Source organism: Poromitra crassiceps (assembly GCF_964638095.1).
Source record: "Poromitra crassiceps genome assembly, chromosome: 12".
Classification (NCBI taxonomy): domain Eukaryota; kingdom Metazoa; phylum Chordata; class Actinopteri; order Beryciformes; family Melamphaidae; genus Poromitra; species Poromitra crassiceps.
The window spans coordinates 9,083,473-9,089,745 of NC_139632.1; positions in this window are offsets into that span (position 1 = coordinate 9,083,473).

A 6,273-nucleotide genomic window follows, 5' to 3' on the forward strand; every position below is an offset into this window, starting at 1 on the left:
TAGTTTTTCCTCTTACAAAATAAAATAAAACATCTTCAAATAAAACATACAAAATATGTATTTTGTGTTCTCTCATAAACTACCATGAACCCATTTTTTCTATATTTATATGACAAAATAAATAACAAAATAATTCTATGCATTCTTTACAGTGTTCATAAAATAGTGCAAAACATACCTGTAACAAACACACGATTGTGGATGGTGATGACTGTGACATTTACACACACAGCTCCATGCCCCTGCACACCAGAATAGGAATACATTCAACACACTGAAGCAGTCGCAATGTTGCATTAGTTGCGCAATACTTCGTTAGAACGATAGGGCATGACACAGTAGCAGCTAACCACTACACAAGCTATCACACTTCACTGATCAAAACAACAGCATTGACGGTGGAACTGCAACTTACAGACAGTCACATAGCGTGACCAGACTAGTCATGTCACTTCCTATACACTTTGATCTGCGTGAAGTTAGATTTATAACTTAGCATTTGACAAAAGTCACGGAGCTGTTTCAGTACGTACCATAGGTGAAGACGTCAGCTAGCAAAGGGGGCGAGCTGACGACTTCCGGGTTGCTATGTTTACCACCATCCACCAGAAGCCACAAGAGGGCGCTAAGTGCAACAAATAAAAAGAGAACCCTTGCATAGATTAACAAAATGTAAAACCAAAGAAAGTAATAAACCTGCAAGACTAGCTTGCCAGATAAAAAGAATAAAGAATTTTGTCGAACTTCAACAAACTATAACAACCCTGTTACATTCTCCTCCCCTGAATTCGTCAAAATTCCAAAACCCCTTCAAATGCATCCCTCCATACCTCACAACCAACACTTTGAATGAACAACACACAACAATGTGTCCCGTCAAGCCATAAAGCTGTTCAGTAAAGAACTCAGGAGGGCAGTGCAGCGCTTATCACAAACCCTTCACAGATGACATAAAAAGTGCCAGTATACACTTCTCACATTCAATTCAAACTCAGATTAGCCATCTACAATGGCGTGGCACAGAGGTATGGAAGAAAGCAACGGTGAATTGGAAAAAAACGGAAAGGAATCTAACACACTGTGTTCACACTAAACAAGGAACTAGCCCATGTTCTCAGCTTATCAGTCTGTGTGTGCAGTTTCTGACCGTTCATAGTCTGGATAAGCCTACTGACAGGTCTAACGACACGGCCAGCCCTGCTCCTGACAGCTGTTACACTTTCAGGGCATAGATCAGATGCAACTGTTCTAGAAGTGTCAGGCCCAACTCGCTCTGTGTTACTCTGGCAGCTCTGGCCATTATCAGAGTCTGAAACACTTAAAGGAACGCCTCCAGCCGGAGACGAACCCGCCAGACACACATCTACTTGGACATCATCCACGACCTGACTCTCTGACGGTGGCACAAGAACTTTGAGCGTGTGATCAGTGCCTTCCATAGGAATCTGAGAAACCCAATGCTGGGTACGGGCGGTATGATCTGCTGCACCGTGAGGCTGTGCAAGGCGTTCAGTGGAGAGATCCAGAACTTCATTCCCATCTGAAGCACGGGAAGAGATCAGAGAGGGACAGTCAGGTTGTGTAGGCTGTCCAGTGGAGAGATCCACCGACTCATCATCCGAAGCACAGGTAGAGACTAGGGAGTCACACTCATCAGCTTCGGGCAAGGCTGGCAAGAAATTCACACAGAGCATCAAGTTACGGTGGACAACCTTCGACTGGCCTGAGATGGGATGACGAACCTCAAAGGTGTGGGTTCTGGGGTTGCTGTTGACCACGGTATAAACCACATCACCCCATCGGTCCGCCAACTTCTTGCGCCCTCTCTCTCCCTTGTTTGCTAGGAGAACTCTGTCACCGGGCTCGATCTCCACCCCCTTGACCCTCCGGTTGTATATGTCGGCCTGTCGCCTCTGCTCATTACCAGCATGCTTCTCCGCCAGCACCATGGCCTCTCGCAGATCTTTCTTCAGCCCCTCAACGTACTGTGGGAACGAGACCTCACCATCATCTCTCAGAGCAGACTTGAACAGAACATCGACTGGCAGACGAGGTACCCGACCAAACATAAGGTAGAATGGAGGGAAACCAGTAGTCTCATGGGTGGTGCTGTTGTACATAAACGTCAAGGTGTGTAACATCTGAGGCCAGCTCTGCTTTGCACGTGGTGGGAGCGTCCTAATCATATTTCCCAATGTACGATTGAAACGCTCAGCTGACCCGTTCCCCATCGGGTGATAAGCTGTGGTGTGGGACTTCTTAACACCTGAGACCTGAAGAAGGGCCGCTATCAACTCGCTCTCGAAGTTGGCGCCCTGGTCTGAGTGTATTCGCTGGGGGAAGCCATAGTAGCAGAAGAAATTATCCCACAATTTCCTTGCCACCTGCTTGGCTGTCTGGTCAGGGCAGTGGAACGCGTGCGCCAGTTTGGTGAAGTGGTCCGTCACGACCAATACATCAACACTGCGGTTCTTGGAATCCTCCGCTGTCCAGAAGTCTATGCATACTAATTCCAAGGGCGCTGTCGTTTTGATGCTCTCAAGCGGCGCACGGCCATCCGGCTCTGGCGTCTTTCCCATCACACACCTGGCACAGCGCTTCACGTGGTCTCTAACATCCCGCTCCATAGAGCAACCTCTGCTTCACAAGGGAGAAGGTCCTGTCTTGACCCTGGTGACCCGCGTCTTCATGACACCCACACACAGCAGCCTCCCTTAGTGACAAAGGAACGACATACTGGTGTCTCTTCTTCCTGGTGATGGGATCTTTGGACACACGATACAGGATGCCATCCTCTAGCACCAACTTCTCCCACTGCCTCATCAGTCTCAAAGCACTCACAGCCTCGTTGGGTCTCTCCCTCCTTGAAGGTCTGCGATGCCGCTCGACATAGAACATCACTCTCATTAAGTCGGCATCTTCCCGCTGCTTGTCTCTGAGATCTTGCTTCGAGATAGACGGCAATGCATCTTGGCCAACAGACATGACACTCTGGACGTGGCCAACCAGGACTGTGGATCTGATTCTTGCAGCTGTGTCCCAGTTATTATGAGAGTCTAGGAGAGCCGACACTTCAGCTCCAGACAGGGAGCCAACTGAGTGTGCTGCTGCAACAGGCGCTGCCTTCTTGCCTCTTCTCTCAGCTTTCTGAGTAGATTGGCGGACATTCGACCACCTGAAGGCCTCCTGAACATCACCTCCAGACAGCCCCTCTGACTCCTCCAGTAGACATCCATATGGCTCACTGATCAGACGTTCACCGATCCTCTTCCCCGCAAAAGGCTTTCTACTGAGGGCATCTGCTACAACATTCTTCGGCCCAGGCACGTATTTGATGTCAAACTCGTAAGCAGCCAACTTTGCAACCCAGCGTTGCTCGCACGCATCTAGCTTTGGCTTGGTGAGAATATGGGCGAGCGGGTTGTTGTCTGTCCAAGCGGTGAAAACATGACCTTTGAGCCAGTGGCTGAATTTCTCGCAGACCGCCCATCTTAGCGCCAGAAACTCCAAGCGGTGAGCGGGATAATTGCTCTGGGCCTTGTTCAAGGACTTACTAGCAAACGCTATAGGCCGAGCCCGCTCATCACCTGGAGCTACCTGGGACAGGACAGCACCTAAGCCGTCAGATGACGCGTCAGTGGAAAGGACGAAGGGCTTGGAGAAATCGGGGTGAGCCAGTATGACATTATTGAGCAGGGCGTCTTTCAGGTTCTGCAGTGCCTGGTCGCACTCTGGCGTCCAGTCCGCAGCTGTCAGCTTCCTGTAAGCTGTCACGCGCTTTCGCCCCTTCCCTTTCTTTGAATTGTTGACCTTTGACTCGGCTGTCAACCGGTTTAGAGGTTTCGCCACAGCAGAGCAGCCTGGGATAAAGCGTTGGTACCACATGACTAACCCCAAGAATGACTTGACCTTTTTGGGGCACGGGGTCTGACCATCTGGAAGCATCAAGTCTGACTTAGACACTTTATGTATGGCCTCCACCTTATCGGGATCTGTCGATACACCACTACTGTCTACAATGTGGCCCAAGAAGCGGACTGATCGGCGCAGAAGATGACACTTCTTGGGGGCCAACTTAAGGTTGTGCACCCGCAACCGCTCAAAGACCATCTCGAGCCTCCTCACCGCCTCCTCTTCACTTGGCGCAAAGACCAGTAGGTCATCAAGATAACAGAGCAAGTTCATGAAGTTTTGATCACCAAAAATTATCATCATCATACGCATGAAACTTGCCGGGCTGTTACACAGACCTTGCGGGAGTCTGTTATACTCATGAAGGCCAACAGGTGAGGAAAAGGCTGTGAACTTCTTGTGGTCTTCGTGAAGAGGGACATTGTAAAATCCGGACGTGAGGTCCATGGTACTGAACAGCGCGTTACCCCCCAGAGCAGCAAGGCAGTCTGCTTGATGTGGAAGGGGGTAAGCGTCCTTCACCGTCCGGGCGTTGAGCCAACGGAAGTCAGTACAGATGCGCAGGTCACCGTTCCTCTTCCAGACTAAGACGAGTGGCGAGGCAAACTCACTGGTTGACTTTCTGATGATTCCTTTCTCCTCCATTTCATTCAGCGTCACTCTGAGTATCTGGTAGTGAGCAGGTGGTACACGTCTGTAAGGGAGCTTGAAAGGTCTTTCATCCACTAGATGGATCTTGTGAACAAAGTCTTTCACCTCGCCACAGTCAAGTCTGTGCTTGGAGAAGATGTCAGAGTATTTGAGGGCGAGCTCGCACATCTTTGTCTTGCATTGATCTGAGACCTCGCACGAGTCGAGATCCAAGTCACTCAAGCCATGTTCCCTCAAGGCTTCTGCCACGTCAGGCAACTCTGAGGCTCGTTCAGCTGTGACATGTTGGCTGTTGGACTTGACACACGAACCCTCAGCAGGCTGGATTTCCTCAACAGCTAGGCATGGGTACACATCCGCCAATTTAGCATTCCTCTTGATCGTTATTGGCCTGTTTGTGGGGTTTATGACCTTCATAGGGATCCATCCATCTCCCCACAAGGGAGTCACCACCCTGCCAACAAGAACATTTCTTGGGATGGAATGAGACTGTGTTGGCTCAACCACCACGGTGCAGCCTGGGGATCCGCGTGATTTCCCCGGGAGCTTTCCCCACACCAGGTGTTCATGTCCAGGCAAGAGTGTTACAGCACTGTTGAGTTTGACTGTCCCTACGATGTCGGGCACATCTTCGCCTTTCCACCGGTGGATACCAGCAAGCATGGCAAGGAAGTCATCACGCCCTCCAATATCAGGACCAGTCGTCTCAGAAACCATCTTCCAGTATTTGTCTGATTCTTTGAATCTGCGTGTCAGATGCTTGATTACATTTGTCCCTATGATGAGGTCATCCACCTGACCGGGAACAACCAGTGTGGGCACACTCACTGTACATCCATATACTTCAAGCTGCAGATCGCAAACTCTCTTCGGATTGACCCTCTGCCCCCCACATCCGATCAGGACAATATCTAAGTCTTGCTGAACATCACTGTTCAGGACGCCAGCAGCAATGAGATTCTCTTCTACAGCCTCACTAACAGAACATGCCATAGAACCTGTGTCTAGCATGGCGTTTACTGTTTCACACCCATTGACAACCACAGGCGTGTAAAACAAACTATCGCTGCCTCTCAAACGCTGTGTGTTCTGTAGAACGACTGTTTGGTGACTGGGGAGACTCTCGCGTACTGATTCATATATTGACTGTAGATCATCACTGAGGGAGTTATCACTAAAGCCCACACCGCCCCTCTCAAAATGCAGGCTGTCTAGTTTCCCTGATGCAAAGGGGAGGCAGGGACAGGTTGGGGTGTATCAGAGGACGCGCTAGGGCACTGAAGCTTCATGTGGCCTGGCTGGTGACACAGGAAACACAGGTTGTGCAACTGACAGTGGGCAATGGTAGAATGAGAGCTGTCACTGCAAATGCTGCAGCTTCTAGACCCAGAAACCCTGCCCTTCCTAAATGACAGGTTGTGGCCCCGGAAGGCAGGAGGTCTTGTAGGGGCAGCTAAACTACTCAACACCTCGCCAAGCATCTCGGCCATCTTGTCCATGCTGTTTTGTATTGAAGCAAGATCCACGCCTTGCTGGGGCTGGCTTGCACTCTGCTTGTGGCAATGCAACACACTAACCTCAGGCTCAGGTCTCCCTACCTCCTGTGTATCCCTACCCACCACAGCAACAGCCTGTCTGGCAGAGCGTTCTGCTGTAGGTTTACTGGGTCTGGACTTTGACTCTCTGTGGTATTCATCAATCCTCTCTTGG